This window comes from Telmatherina bonti, assembly GCF_933228915.1.
Source record: "Telmatherina bonti genome assembly, chromosome: 13".
NCBI lineage: Eukaryota > Metazoa > Chordata > Actinopteri > Atheriniformes > Telmatherinidae > Telmatherina > Telmatherina bonti.
Genome location: NC_136611.1, coordinates 12477952 through 12495303, shown reverse-complemented (window position 1 = coordinate 12495303; position 17352 = coordinate 12477952). Strand labels below are relative to the sequence as shown.

Here is a 17352-nt window from a genome sequence, read left to right as displayed (position 1 = left end):
TGTCAGCAGCTCACATGAAAAGAGGAAAAGATCCTGATGCCACAGATGCATTTGCAATTTATTAACATCTTACATGCTCAGCTTGACAGATGGATTAGCAAAGGTAAAAGGTAAAAGTATCACATTAATCATGCAGCATTTCCAGAAATGTTGGACTCAAATGACCAGAATAATTGGAATATGCATCCTTCTCAAAGATGATAGAATATTCAGTTTTAAAACCTTATAGTCCTCATTTCACAAGTCCAAAGTGTTTTCTTGTCTTCTCGTCCTTATGATTGTAATCTGGTCTTCACATTGTTTGCCGACAGGTTGAAGAGAGGACATCAATCACTGCAGTAATTCCTGCTTTAGTGGTATGAAGCTTTTGGAAGCTTCATAAGCTAAAATGTGTTCGGGTGACCTTTCTGCAATGCAGAGAAAAAAAAATCAACTAGAGGTAGAAAAAGTATTGTGAATAAGCAGCGAAAAAAAACCCCCAGAAAACTCCACAAGGATGCCCATCACACAGCCAAATGACTTTTCAGCATCAAGTGAAATTGCTTTTGTCTAGACCGTGCTGGGCTGTCTAGCAGTGCCATGGTGTGTGGCATGAAGAGGATGGAAAGGAGGAGGAAGAGGAGGAGGGGGGGGGTATTCTTTGTGTCTGCTTAAACCCAGCCAGCCATGCCAGTGAGTGGAAGTGAGTGCCGTCTCTACCCCCCTGAGCAGAGTCTCTGTCCGGGTGTAATGTGAGTTTAATGATAGATTAAGTCACCTCAGCTGCGTTTGGCTCAGAAGCCTGGCTAGAAAGCCGAGTGGACCCAAACAGTGTTAACAAATCTGTCTGGGTAACTTGAGCTGCCCTAGTCGAGGCTCTAGCCCCAGACCTAGACTGCAGACGATGTGGCTGGCTGCCTGTCTGGCTGGCTTACTTGTCTGCCTGTAGCCAAGGCCCCCTTCTGGAAGACACTGGCCCCTGCACTGGCAGACAGTCAAAAGGCCATGAGTGACCTCTGTGCAAGTGCAGACAGGCTCAAGCTTCTGTCACTTCTCTGCCTTGCTTCATGGGCCAGCAGAACACACCCTGAAGCATCTCACGAGGTGGCAAATGCCTTCTTAAGCTCCGTCCAACAGACGACTAATCTCACCAACGATACTCTACCACATCACCTCCGAGGTTTTCAGACTAGCTTGGCAGTTCTGTACTCATAACAGCTAGCAGCCTGCGATATATATATATATATATAAAAAAAAAGGCTCATTTACTTTAGGTTTATGCAAACACCTTCACATGGATTGCCTTTTATCAACGAGGCATGACCAATCAAGAGATTTAAATCCCACAACAGACGGACAGGACATGCTGCCAAAAAAACTGTCTCAGTATTACATGACCAAAGGAACCCCATGACCTAACAGCCGGGTGCATCCACACTGACAGTCAACAAGTGTGGCCCAAACCAGTTTCTCTGAGATTAAGTCCTCCTAAGTACACTTATGCTTGCTTAAGGAATTGCGTGAGGCAGTGGGATGGGTAAGCCACACAAGACGTGGGTTGCCAGATGGCTTCTAGGATGACCACTGGGTCATCCAGTCTAGCTTCTTTTAGGTCATACAGACCGGGGGCCTCGTCTTGCACTTGGGAGAAAGCGGCTTATAGATCCATAAGGGCGTCAAAAAAAATCTTTAATCATTTGAGACTGTAACAGCTACGTTCTTCCTGCTGGAGTCCTGTTAGCCAACAGTCTGGATCCTTACAGATATATAAAACCAAGGAAAGGTGAACTATTAGGCAACAGCCCTGAATAGTTGGTGTGCTGAGAGGAAAGTTCAGTGACAGAATGTGCATGAGCTGGATTTCCTATTTCGCCGTGTAATTTAAGTAAGGTTTAATTTAAGATCTGACATACTGTACATTCTGTTTTCACCTCCCATGTATAAAAAAAAAAAAGAAAAAAAGATCTGTTCTGTTCATTTTATAGGTCAATCTAAGCTGAGTGTGAGAAAGCTGCCAAAAGAAGTTCATTCAAGTGACGATTTGCAGATTGATGTCTAAGGATGTGTATTAATGTCACGTAAACAACTAATTTAGGGTGGCTGTAGCTCTGGTGCCGGAGTGCTCATCCTTCATTTGGAGGGTGGATAGATTAAAACCCAGCTTTCTAAATCTGCATGTCAAAGTATCTTTGAGCAGGATGGCGAGTTGTTTCCTTTCTGCTTGTCCCTCCGAAGGGGTCGCCACAGCGAATCATTGCACAGGAGAATTTGCACAAGTTTTACGCCTTCCTTTGCGATTATCCGGGCTTGGAACCGGCCCACGGAGAACAATCGTGTCCCCGCACACCATCAGGTCACAAGACACCTGAGCCACTGCAACCCCCTGAGCAGGATACCGAGTCCAATTTTAAAATGAAGCTGCCTGACAAGTCTAAACTTCCTCCTGAAAGATTTCTTTTCAGTTGTGTTTAGAAATTGCAGATGCTGATGCCATTTAAAACCTACCTTTTGGAAAAAAAAGAAGAGAATACTTCATTAAAAAATGTTTTTGTTTGCTTGACAGTTTGTGACCCAGTGGTTACACGGTTAGTCAGCTAAGCTTAAGCTCCAATTCTGGCAAGCCTAATTTAGGCTCCTTAAGACAGCGGATGGGCATGCATGGCACGTGCATTCAGTCGCTCTGTGACCTGTGCCAGATTACGACATGTGATGCTCACCGTTGACTTCATGCCAAGTCAAGAGGATATCCTAGAGAATAAAAAGAGCTTTGACGGCTGTTTACAGAGCTCCTCTCTGGCCTTCTGACCAACTAAACTAACCATGGAGGCAGATAGAACCCAAAAAAGGACTGGTTGGAGGATAAGTTTTATAGTTCCAGGCGTGTGAGGCTTCCTCCTGAGAATACATGAAAGAAACCTTGATGAATCTATAACTGAAGTAGAGAGCAGGTGGTAATGGGCCCAGATGTCCACAGTACTGTATCATTTTAACATACAAAATAAGAGCAAAAAACAGTCTTAATGTCCTTCATTAGGTCCTAAATATGTTCATTCTCCTTCTATTGAGGTCCATAGATAGAGTTTCAACTGATCCCAGCATGCCTTGCACAACAGGTCTCCAATCCCACACAGTTGAGTAAACAAGCTCAACGACGTCCACATTCACATGTAGAAGTTGCTCAATCCTGAGTGTACCTCAATGCCGAGCAGCCAAGCAGTGACGCTATCACATGTACACAGGAATTCATTTACTGAGCCATTAAAATGAAGATTAAATCTGCTGAACGTCACGCAATGGGAAATAAAGCTAGAAACGAACTTTTTTGTAAAACATTACCACAAGAACAGTACACATGCCGCTGAAAAACACCAGCAAGTGGTGTGCAACCAAATGTGACCCACGTTTGTCGCAGCGTTTCCACACTGGTGATTTACAAACTATGAAAGCCTTTATTCCACAGGGCCTTCTTTCTATTTCACCACTACCCTGTACGTTTCTTACAGTCCTTTAAGCAGTTAAGTTTCTGCTGAGTAATTTGTGTTAAGTGCCTTCTCAAGAGTGTAATGGCAGAGGTCCAAGGCATCAGAGTGACATTAACATAGCATGCTCAGGATAATTCTGATAAGAGCCCTTACTGTGGTTCAATGGCTCTGTGCTATGTCCATCGATTTGGGAAATCTAGAGTCACTTCTTGTACAAGTTAACAGCAAAGCCAGATGGAACAGATGTGAGTTTGTTGGATCAACTTTTATGATACTTATCTGCTATAAAAGTGGGTCAAGCTATTTTGTTGGGTCTGGCTCTAATAGATGCATAAAGTAAAAAAAAAAAAAAAAGCCTGGAAAAAAAGAACAAAATGAAATTCAGCCATGGTAAACAATAACTTGTAAACAATTCCTGTTTTAGTAATCAGATGATAAAATGGAAAAGCGGGAAATGTTCAGTCATGATTTTACCTTCCAGCCATGTTAAAGAAAACAGAAAAAAAGAAGCTAAAACCTAAAAAGGAGCTAATAAAAAATGACTCACTTAAACAGGTTATTCTTCAAAAGCTGCTCTCCTGCGGGCAGTAATCAAACACACAATGTGATATCAGGACAACTTTTGCCCCATAAAATTCATCGGAAAACTTAAGTTTGTAAGGTTTTCGTTTGAATAAAGTTCAGCAGAGCCCATTTTACAACAAATTTAACATTTTATTTATTTTGTTAAAGAGTGGGGAAGTGAGCAATAAAAATAAATCTAACACGCCTCGTGAGATGAAAGACATGTCTCCAGTCCTCTCGTCCTTACACGCATCATGACCACACGTCCATCAAACCTCACTGTCATGTCAAAACCTCTTGACACAAGTGAGTGATATAACTGGAGAAGGAAGCATTGAGAAGGGGGTCCCCCTCAACTAGGGAAAGTGGAATACTCAAGTATCCAAGACAATCAATTACACCATCCCCTGACATGTTGGCCCCTGTGAACATATCAGTCACTTGGAAAGTGGCCCACACTGGCGACTGCATTGAAATGGGAGAGTAATATGAGATCCACTCGCCTTTTATAGATATGCTTTTGTTTGCTTTTCCGGCTTACCTAAAGACATGAGAAAGCCTGGAGGTCCCCAAGAGAGGAACACTTAGGGAGCCTGTGAAAAAAACAAACATAGCACCACAAACTGTGGGAGGTGTCAAATGAAACAGCCTACTGGCCAGTAAGTAAAACCCAAAGCCTATTTAAGTAAGGGTGTAACACCTTCAGTAATAAACCCAAGGTTTTGCATCTTAGGGGATTACTGCCCCTGGCCTTACTCAAGGTAGATAATGACCTGATCACCTGTTCAGTGAAAGTGTGAGCTATAAGTGAAGCATATACAGTAACAGCATCACCATCTGGTATTTTCCCATTACATTCTACATCTCATCTTTACTGTTCTAGCTTTAAGTCCCTGTGTTTTTCATGACACATTTCTATTTGCTCTCTGGGGTGGGGGTACCTCCTTATTATTGTGATCTGTCATGCAAGCAAAATATTATGGCTTTCTTATTCATAATATATGTCCTTGTCCGCTATAATTTTCATCAACTCTTTTTTATGAAAAAGGTAGAAACCACTTCAGTCGTTGACATACATCCTTTCTTTAGAGGTGATACAAACATGAGAAGAATTAAAGATTTAAGCGCTGAACAACACCAGACATTACTATTTTCACTGAACAGTTGTTTTTGTCTGTACTTTTTATGTGACCTTTATATTTTAACTCAGTTTTCTTGGAACCTTAATTGAGATGGCGCTGAAATATCAGGTTTGGACATAAAAACAATAAACCAAAGGGCAAACAAGAGATGAAGATAGTGCGGTCTCCTTGGTATTTGACTAGACAAGATATGGAAAAAAACTGCCTGCTCTTCCTAAGAACCAGGTGAGCAAAGAGACGTCATTGCCCAGAGCTACTTGTATCATATTATAACATTATGACTTGGAAGAGAAATCTGATGCATGTGACTGCAGCCCCATGTTGCTAAACCGTTGTGTGCTCTGAATGGACTTAAACTCTGTCCTAAGACAAGCCGTTGTGCACAAAAATCACAGAACAATATTAATGTTTGTATTGTATTAATCAAGAAAATTCAGAAATTTGCATTGAAATTTCAAATTTCCCTCTAATAATGTGATCTCAAAATGTTTTTGGGTCAAGCTGCATTTTTTTTTTCTTTTTTAATATAAATTTTTAGGGTGGGTGCAGTAATTTGGGAATGGTGGGACTGACAGAGTCGGGTGACATCCAGCTCACACTGAACACCTGACTGTCATAAAACCTCTGCTATGATGCGCCGGCCTCCTCAGACTAGCAACAGGCTAGCTAAATATTACACCTTTATCAAGAAAAAACATTTTTCCCTGATCAGTTAGAAAAGCTTGTGTTTACATTTATTATATGTCAGAAATAATGTGCAAGAACATTATTATGAAAAAGAAGATGCATTGTACTATTGTATTCATTTTGATCTAAAGCATCTGGACAGTATTATTAAAATACAAAATAAACTATAAAGCAATTGCAAACAAACAAATAATACTACACTCCCTCTGCAAATGACTTACCATTTTGCAGAAATAAAGTGGTTTAGTGACAAGATACATGTAGTGCTACTGGCAAAAGTGCCCCAGTAGCCTAACAGTATGAATCTCAGTGGGAAGGCCTTTGTGCATGTCAAATTAATCAAACATTTATTTTGCATATTCTTCATTCTACGCATCTTTATCACAACTGACAAAGCCAAAAAGCCAAAAAAACACATAATAAAAAATGCAAAACATCTGAAACATAAAACTACATACACAGTGTCACTGGAGGAGGTGGAAATGGAAGGAATGAGCTGTTTAATGTTGAAGACTAAGCCAGGTGAAAACCCCTGCACAGTTAAATACGCTGCTATTTCAAGCTGCTGCTGATTCAGGGTGTGCACAATCAAATTTAGAAACATGCAATGCAACTTAATTGAGCATGAAAATGCATATACAAGTTTAAAAACCTGGAAACCTAAAATCTTTGCAAGAAGATAAGAAAGGCACAAGTTTAGCTTCAGTCCTTTCATTGAATGTGGAAACAGTCCAGGTCTTGCCAGGGCATAAAAAAGCACTGAGGCCACCCTGGAACCAATCCAGAGTTGTAGAACTGTTGAAACAAGGGGTCTGTGGCTAACAAATAAAGACTGAAGTCCCCATGTCACACTAGAAAATCTGAGCAGCCTTTAGATTTACTGTCTCGTTCCACTCAGGTGAGACCATGGGTTCTCCCTTGGGCTCAGCTCAGAGCAGGTTCAAAGTGATTCACTCGCAGAGCACTTTTCTTCAAAGGCAACTGATCACTGCCAGATCAGAGGCGTTCTCAGAGGTGCTGTAAATCTAGGATGCACTGGGGATATTCTTACAGACTCAGTGCTGTTTGGAACAATGCTATTGGGTTTAAGAACTTAAACAGCGATAATGTTCTTTCCACACATGCAGGGATTCTGCAAACATATATCTAAAAGATGTGCATGAGAAAATTCCCATTTGTACAATGACCAGGTAGGTCTTTTTTGCTTTGTTTTTACAAGCTCAGAGGCATCTTTTTAAATTTGTCTTGCAGCAGGTCAGATGACTTTTAAGCACTCTGGCTGTCGCATAAATAATCTTTGCTTTAAGTCTGGTAAAGGCAGCAACAGATGCTGTGGAGCAAGTGTTTATCCATTCTGATCAGAGTCCAAGAGAATGATGATGTGATGACATAATCTGACTGTGTTTTTACTCTGCACATTTCTGCTTTCTAAATTAACAATTAAGCTTTAACAAAAGTAGCATTTCACAAAGGAGCATCTAGTCGCATGAACAAATAAAAAGAGTTTCGTGAGCATCAGTGAGACCATGCTTTTTAGAGAACTATATATTGCTATTTCTAACCAGCTGTTCAGAAACTCAATCTGACCAACTCTTTCTCTTCTTTTTGGTTCTCTTTCTGTCTTTTTTCTATCCCCTCCGGTATTGTCCAGCAGTACAAACTCTGTAATACAAAAAATTTGGCAAAATAAATAGAAAAATAAAATGAGGATCCACAAAATCAAGGGGGTAATTATATCTATAAAACTGCCATTTGCCCTTTAAATAAAACAAACAATCAAATAATTGTGTATATGTATATATATATGTATATATATATATATGTATATATATATATATATATATATATATATATATGTATATATATATATATATATATATATATATATATATATATATATGTATACATATATATATGTATATGTATGTATGTATATATATATATATATGTATATATATATATATATATATATATATATATATATATATGTATATATATATATATATATATATATATATATATATATATATATGTATATGTATGTATGTATAAATAAAGTTTCCAAAATGCATTTGTCTTTGAGTCCTGTGCATATTTGAAGGATTTCTATAGGAATAAGGGGGTGGGTGCAAAGGGAAAGGTAAACATCCGCCCATGCATGCAGGATGGAAAATAATTGACAGGTTCAGTAGCTGAGCATGGCCCCTTAACTAGGGTCTGACCTTTAGGACACCAAGAAAGGATTAATAGAGGAGAATATGTAGGATGTGTGCAGCAGGGTAAATAGAGTACCCATGTTTGCCCTGCCTTATTACAGATAGAGTAACTCAATTTATTAAAAGCCAAAAGCTCCCTGACAAGAAACATCTGGTCTATGAGACTTGAACGGGTGAGCTGGCATTCTGCCCATCCTCCCTGCTGGAGGGGCCAATGTGCCGGCAGCTTCCCTTGAGCCCGCCCTTTCTCTCTTTTTCTTATGAAGGGGCCTGCTTTACTGCAGCAGCCCACACAGAGGGCCCGCAAAAGCCCAGGAGGTCTGTCACAAGCCACCCCTCCTCCTCCACCAAGACCCCCCTAATGGGACCCTCCACCCCTTTCACTCTGAGCCCCCCCCCCTTTCACGCTCCAGTCTTGACAGTTGACCAGCTTGAAAGCTGCAGCAGGCCTCTGCTTTAGCACACAGCACGCGGCATTACAATCAAAGTGCTCCCCTTCTTCAAAAGATTTAAACCATGCGTCAAGTTGGAGTCTGTACACACATTCACACAGAGCCACCCACTCTCTCACAGTCAAGCACACACACACATATACATCTAGAAAATTCAAGGTTGATGGGTTTTAGTTCTTTTTTGACATCATGACGTCATATTCAGATACTTTATCGGTACATATGTGAATGATGAGGCGGTCGCTTTGTTCTACAATCAGGTTGGAAGGGATTTGAAATCAGAGGGTCATCAATGCCCCTTTTAATGCAAATACACTTGCTTTGCCCTTCATGTATGAAGTCTATGAATATTTCTTGTCTTTTAGACTTAATGTGCATGTCGGCAACCAACACTGTTGTTGAAGTTGTTCATTGACTTATTTGATTACTACACCTGCTACAAGAGGTTTCCGGTAACGTGTGCACCAGTAAAACTCAAGACTATTTAAAATTTCTAGATTAGCATAGATACAATTAAAATGACAATATGAGCAGACGTCAGTGGTATGTTTGCTTTAGGATGGTGGCGGAAAACAATATATGTGAAAACAATATACGATTACTCATGGTTCCCCTACACTCCCTGAAAAAACTACATGAACTTAAAACAGATTCCTGTATTTTCATTAACGCTGTTGAACTAAACAGGGCAAACATATGGACGAGCCAGTATTAAAGTACATTGTGATGGATCTGTAGGCGACTTGTCTGAAAGCAAATCTTCATTGTTGAGGGTTGGAAGTGCTCACTGATTGTACGTTTCTTAGTTCAAAGTGGCCAACGCAGTTCAAAGCTTCCCGACATCCAAACAGATGTTCGAACTTTGAATGAAACAGTACAATTTGACTGGGTGATCTGAAAGATTAAACAACCGTGGGTACAGTTTCCTGAGATTTGAGCATAAAAACTTGAGAGTCAATGTAGTTTTTAAAACGGTTTTGTTAGTTAATCATTCATACTTCCAGCAAACAGCTCTTGACCAACTAAAAACGACCATTAGTGCATCCACAGTGACTTTTATGGACCAAAGCATTCACAGATTACCACTGTATTACCACATCTGTAAAGAATTGAAGCTGCCTCGAATTCTCCTTTATTTTTGGTTACTTCTGTATAACCCAAAGACCACTAATGGTGAGATATTGAACAAGAACAAGCTTCTGTGGCACTTGCATGGAACTCGGCCACGAATTCCACGTTTCTAAGATGGTGCTGTGACAACAACCTTTAGGGGATGAAAGAGGAAAAAAAATCTGTCATTTTGAGTTGTGAAAAGGGTACATTTCAATGGATGAAAAACTCTATGGAAGAGAACCCCCAGAGATTCCCAGCGTTTGATCCATGTGAGTCAGCAATGGAAACTGGGGGTCAAATCACATGCTGAATAGGCCTTTCGGAAGTCTTGCTCTGGCTAGTGGCGGCCGGTCGGCCGACCCTGCTTGACCAGTAGACAAAGAAAGGGGCAGTGATCACAATTGGGACGGGGGCGTTCTTTTCTCCTCTAGTGGAAAGTCCAGTCCTCAATAGGGTCTGGCTGGCTGAATTGTGTTCCACACCAATTTTGAGAGCAAGGACCCGCAGGGGTCAGGGTTCAGCAGCATTTGACGTGGGCTATGGGAAAAGACAAGCACAGTGCCCGCACAACCTGCCGACTGCCCTCTCACCCACAGTGCCCCTTAACCTCCCAGAGGAACAGACCACCATCCCAGGAATGACAGGATGAGAAAGGCTGTATGGGTGGGAAAGGGAAAGAAAGCAGGGATGAAAGTGGGCGGGAAGATTGCACTGGCAGGATAGACAAAGATGTAAGAGAGATAAACCATCAAAGAAACAAACTGTTTCTAAGTGACTTCACATATTGCGCTTCCAAGGTCTAGCACACACTCTCCAGAGGGTAATCAGTTTATGCGTCTTGACCGATTTTCCAACCCTCACCTTCCAAGCTGGGATGGATGAAGCACTGCAAGATCTTTTCTGACATTTAGAGCCTGGACTTCCTTATGTAATCACTCACAAACTACACATGAAAACAGAAGTTAATAGGCACTATGGAAATGCATGCTACAGTACTAATAAAAATGGTGCACCATTTATCAAAGACTCAGTTATGTTTACTAGCTAAAACATCTGGACACAACTCTCCTCTTCTCAGCTGTGTATTTTGGATATGGGGCCACATGGGAATATTCTATTCTATTCTATTCTATTCTATTCTATTCTATAGTCATTTAGGAGACGCTACTATCCAAATGGCCTTACATATGAGAGTGAGAACACAAGTACAAAATTAAACAGTAGAGGACGTCATTGGAAGGTGCTAGTGGATCGCTGCGAGTCCAATTGGACGCCGGTCTTGACGTGTAGTGTTACAGGTTTTTTTTCTTCCATTTTCTATAGAAATCTAAAGCTTAAAATTACTCACACCAACATGTTACCTGATGCGATAATATTTAAAAGCACTTTTGGTCATCACCTTCAGAAGAAGCAACCACCAAAAACACAAAACGCCAAATTTCCTCTCCTTTTAAAGCCGAGACAAAATCCTTATTATTATATTCATACACGGTTGTATTGCATGTTACTCATTATGAAAGTCTGAGAAGGCAACAAATGCAATAATGTAAATACAGAAGCATTTGCCACAGAAAGACAATGTTACATTAATAGATTAATTAATTGCACAAAGAGAAGAAATTGACAGCAGTTTGAAAGGCAGACCGTCATCTAAACACAGCTTAATTGTAAGAGTCATGTGTTCTGTTGGAAAAAAAAAAAAATCAAGCTGTCAACACTGCATTTTAACAGGGAGCATAGAGCCATCCAACTTCACATGGTGGTGCCGCTGGCTGGCTGGAGACACCTCTTAAAAATCCATCACGCGCTGCTTTACATGGAATGTCACACTTTGGGGTGCCGTACAGTACACCTAATCATCTGATGGGAGGCCGCAGAAAACACACTCACAAACTACAGCGGATATTTTCCTGCTTCTGCAAACTGATTGCAAACAGGTCTGTGTCAGATAAGAGGCTTCATTTGCTTCAGTGCATCCTTGAGCCTTTCTGTTCTCAGTGCTACTGTAACATGAAAGCTGGGTTGAGAAGGGATTTCTGTTCTGCCTGTGTTGTGATCTCCCAGCTGGAAGATTTGTTTGTATCCAGTTTCTTGCTACTGGCATCCAAAAACAGGAAGTCAAAAATTACTCATAAAACTTAACATCAAAAGAGTAACAAGCAGCAAAGTGGGGAAGCTCACACTGGACCTAGCACTTGAGTTTTATATATGTGGAGGATAGGTTGCTTTTATTTAAAAAGCTAACACCTTGTAAGGAAATAGATCCTTGATTTTAATTTCACTATCAAACAACAGAGCTCTGCAGAGCCTTTAGGAATACTTTATTATACAATAATTACACAATCCTATTTCGCTACTGTGTCAGTGAGCATGTTGCTGTACAGAAAACCTCAGTGCTGTTCATATATCCAGGGCCAGCCTGAACTTGGCTTTCAGTTCATTGTTACACTGAAGTCAATATGTTTATGTAATGTGGCAATGGAGTCCTTTTGCACTTGGCGAGAAAAGAGGGACAGAGCTCAGCAAGGGCACCTGCTCCTTGTCCGTTTTTCCACTGTAGCCAGCAACTTACAAGTCTGTAGCTGGTGAGGGGAGCTGGAGGGGGGTTGGGGAGGGTAGGGGAGGGCTGATTGCTGACCAGCTTCAGTCTAGACGGCTCAATACGCAGTTGACTTTTTAAACCCGCTTGTCTGGAAACAGAACAGACGTGAGGTAAGAGGGGGGCGAGCTGCAGCAGAGAGGTGGCGGTGGCGCGGTTTTGGCTGCCACGGCCAGCAGGCTAGAATCGCTAAGAGCGAGCCGAGAGAGAGGAGGGATGACGGGAAGAGGGAAAGAGAGGGAGAGAAAGAGACAGTGGACAAGAGGAACAGATAGAGGGAAAGCAATAGACGCTATCAGAGAAAGCTATCAGAGTCACTGGCTGTGGCTCCATTGTCAAGGTCAATGAGCTGCAGAGTGCCCCCCCCCTCCCTGTCTGCTTTCCTGCTGTTCATCCCGCTCTCCTGCACAGCACCTCCATCAGACTCGTCTGCACACTCAGCGCACGGCGAGAACATTTAACATAAGAGATACCATCACTGTATGAGGTATGTCTATCAGCTCCAGAAGACTTCTCATTTCTGAAATATATCTTTACCTGCAGACAAATGTAAACACTCTGGTAGGGGTCTCTGTGCTGATGCCATTTAGCTCCAAACAAGCAAGTTTTTTGCAGCAGGTGAACATTTTAAGTTTAAAACACATTACTTCTCATTTGGCATCTAAAGAGGGGTTTTTTATAGGACATTAGTAAAGTTTTAAAAGAATGACTCTTTAAAATGCTGATTGCAGTTTTCATAATTCCCCATCTTTTGCAGTGCAGCTGATGGAAATTATTTGACTTAACACCATGATCTCATCTTTACAAGACTGGCAACCGGCCCTTTTTGAAATTTCTCATAATTATTATTCTGCGGATAGAAGAATAAAAATGAAACTGGCTTACTTTCACTTTGCAACGTTGCTTAACTCTTTGAAAGCAAAAGCTAAACTTACTCATTGCAATTAAATCTAGATGGAGAAAAAAAACAAAACAAACGGAGACAGGTCATATCTCACTGACTGCCCTTGTGGTGATTAAGCACTGACTGCAGCCCATTCCGGCGATGAGGTGTGTGAGCCAACGCAACACTGACATGCTGTGCAGCGTTAAGCATAGCATCACTTTTGTCATGAGCGTCAGTTTTTACAGACCATGAGGAGGAACAATGCCCCCCTCCTGGCCTTTTAAAATCACCAGCTCTTTGTTTCACAAAAAAAGCAAGTAAAAATCCAAAGCAAGCAGAGAAAGGACAGAGAACACCCATCAAGACTTCTGTCACAAAGTTGGATCAATGACATCGGACTTTATCATATAAACACACACACATATGTGTGATTTGCCTAAAGTTTCTTCTTTTTCCAAGCGGTGTTTGTGTCATGTCAGAGCACAGTGAAAACAAGCGTCACCGAGGGAGACGGACATTTATCGTATATATCCATATGAAATTTTGTTTTGCACATTTTTCATATAGTCTCTCTGCATCATCAGAGTAGCTCTGGATGAGAACTTTTATGATATCACATAACAAATAAACTACATTGTGACAGATTAAAACTGCTTGTTTGAGGCTGAATCTCTCGGTGCAGCGATCCAATTCCAGGACCTCATAAATACCCAAACAGAAATGAAAGACTGTAAGTGAAAGCTAATACTGACTGCATATTTGAAAGAAAGCAGGGCATATCCTTTTTTTTTTTTTTTTTTTTGTTAAAGTCCACATTTCCTCATGATGGTCATTCTAAAAGAGCTGGCAATAATTAAACATTTCCACTCAATATTGACGCAAGTGCAGGGTATTGTAAAGGTGATCTTAACAAGTTTGGTGACGGAGTTGCTCACACCGTGTTGTTTCCTTTTTAATGCTCATTGATTGGCCCTTACCTGTGCCTCATCTTTTGCACAGCCAATCAGAGGCCACTGGGTAATTTAGAGCCACCAGCGTCACAGGCCACAATGACACACACGCACCATGTGCCAGACGTTTGACGAAAGTTTCAGACACTGGGTGCCACATGAGTCACTGAGCACAGCCACCACCCAATGTGTGCCAAAACCTGCAAGTTCACCATGTGCAAAATGTGACAGAGGACAGTGGTTGACTAGCCACTTCCGTCTTGGACGCTTCCCAACACAGTTTGATCAAAAGTTTTAGCACTTCGTGCAATGACTGCAGTGGACACTGAAAATATATTTAATGACGTGAGTGCACAGCAAATCCAAAATCAATGAGATTTCATTGTGAGTTTTAGCGGTCTAACACAGCAGAACAAATGAAGAAATAAATGTGTGCAAAGCACCATATGTGGATTTGAAGAAAAAAAAAAAACAAACAAACATAAAAACAATCCCATAACTATATCTTTAGTTTTCATTTAAAATAAATTCATATCTTTGAATTGTTTTTAAAAAGCCAAATTATCAGGAGGCAGGTCTGCTCTGGAAGAATCCAGCAAGCATCACGGTTGTTTTTACATTAAACAAACACTTCTGATGAATAATACTACTAATAATACCAAAAACTTCCATCCCATGGTTACCACAACAGTGCCTGACCTTTAATTGGACTCAATGAGTCATCCTGAAAACCTTCAGTGTTTAACAGGTTACCTGCCAAGCTTCATAAACAGTGCAAGGCAGGACTTGTAGCAATGCAGTACTCACTTGGCAGTGCACCTACCTACAGATAACTTACAACTCATTTATGGCTAAAAGCAAGTGATGAATTGGATGTAACATGGAAGTAGCCATCTGGATGTCTACCACCCGCTGAGGGTGAGTAAGAGCATTATGTCGCTTAGAGAGAGATGTGTCATATTAAAAAAAAAAAAAAAAAAAAAAATCTGTAGATTTTATCAATTGTTTCCTTTGTTACAACCATATCTGTTTAATCAAGGTATTATTTAGGCAACAGTCAATTATCTACTCTACTATAAATTTCCATTCAATCGCTCACTGTAAACAATTCCTTACAGCCATCATTATAATGTATGGAAGGATTGAGATGCATTAATCTGATGCAAAAAGACAACTTTCTAATAAAAGAAATATGTGTTCCTGCACATAATGTCATTTGGTACACCGTAAGAGGAGAAAACATAGTCGTTTCATGCTGCTTTCACATGTGTGTTTGAATTAATGAAACCACCCAATGAGGCAGAGGTACTGAAAATCAGCTGCAAACTATGTGTACGGGTATGCCTGAAAATAAATAACCTTTACGGTGTAAAAAAATACAAAACAAACAAACCAAAAAAAAACCAAAAAACACACACACACACACACAGTCAAGTCTGTCTTTTGCTTAGAAAAAATAAAAATTGAGGATGAATATTAAGTACAGCTGTAGTTGTGTCACAAATGCAGAGAAAAAGTGGAGTTTCCTCAACCTAAAACTCGAACAAAATCTAAAAACAAATAAGTAAACACAGCCAATAAAAACCAAGATGCTTTTTCCTTTTCAACACAGCTGTGTGAGGACTGTTTTATTTCACGTGTTTCACTGACAGCACAAAGTGTGTGACTGGTGGATGTTTTGTCCAGGAGTGGTTTAAAAACACCTGACTGTCATTAAGTTTTATTGACAAACTTGGCAACGTTTGGTTCACAAAAGCTGAAACGAATGTAACGGTGTGTGTGATGTCAAGATTCTGTCATCACTAAAAATGCGGGTGGCAAACTCTGCATTGGGGGGGGGGGGGCAGCACATGGTGAGAGAAGACAATATTTCAGCCATTCAAACACTGCAGCAGAATCAGTGCCATTGTTCTCCACTAGTGTGGAAAAAGCAGAACGCATGAAACAATTAAGAGGAAATCCAACAGCGACGCTAAGTTTCTCCAACATGGTGTTACAAACATCTGCTTTTTGTTTGTTTGTTTTTAAGTATGATTATTTTCTGCTGAAGTCGCACAATTAAATGCAAAATTTGTTGCCGTAACAATGTGATAGTAAATTTCAAATGTGAATGACTTTTTTATCCTCTCTGAACAAATCCAGACCATGGCGGTCAAGGAATTGATAACAATGGAAAGTGTGTCCACTTGACTGATGTGTGAGTAAATCAGACAACTGCCTAAACCAATAAATAATCCTATTATAATCTAACTAGATTTCCGTTACAAAAAAAAATCCACCCTACTGTCAGGTCTAATCTACAAAGCTTAAAATCATCGTCTCCAATCTCAAGAACCATATTTATTCAAATATCCAAGAAAGAAGACCAGAAAAATGAGTGTAATAGAAGGAAAAGCACCGGAGGCCTTGACAATATCAAATTACAAACAATTAAAATGCAAATGAACCATCTTAAATGAGCAAGAGTGACATTTATTTAATTCAAGGTAGAAAAAAGAAGAAAACTATTGTGTTGTTCATGCTTATAACCAGTACATAATACTGCATTGTATTTCTGTCAATTGACCTTATTTTTTTTAAGGTATTCATTAATGCAATGAAACATCTCTGAGATGAAAGCTTATTATTTTAGAGTCATGTATAAACTGTTGAGAAACATTTATAAAATCTAATATGAGTAAAAGAGGTGAGAGATCCTGGAGGTAGAGCTCCTTTCTAAGGTGAAATCCACCAGGGAAGTAAATTACCATTTTTTTTTTTTTTTTTTTTTACCACAAAAGTAAACTCAAATACAAATGGATACAGAGTACTTTGCTAAATGAGAACTCCACTGGTACACCAGGACCTTTTCTGAAAGTTTGGAGTGGCTTACTATCTTTGTGTGAGTGTGTGTATGTGTGTGTGTGTGCATGCAGTTTCATTGTCAGGCTGCCTTTCAAAAGCTTTTTATCTTTTTTTAATGAGACCCGTCTGGTCTGTCTATGCAGACCTGTTAGCAGAAAAATGACTACCGGGGTATCACCTGCACCACTCTGAATGTCACAAACAATGCTGGGCATATATATGGCTCTGAAAGATACTTTGTGGGGAAGTGACATCAGCTGAGGTGCCAGCATAACTGTTTGGTATAAATATCAAGTAAACAATAAGATCCTTCCACACATTCATGACTTCAAAAGGCCTCGATTACAAGAGATTATTACAAAGCTTCTCTTAAGCAAGCTAGATTTCAGCAATAATCGTGAGAGTTAAAATGCCATTCTCTCTATTGTCAATGACTGG

General features: G+C 40.2%; 1 protein-coding gene across 1 annotated transcript in view; it reads right to left on the bottom strand.

The window, feature by feature from the left end:
- LOC306764365 (ADP-ribosylation factor-like protein 15) overlaps positions 1 to 17352 on the bottom strand; it is a 103294-nt gene that overhangs the window by 2540 nt on the left and 83402 nt on the right. The window lies entirely within an intron of this gene.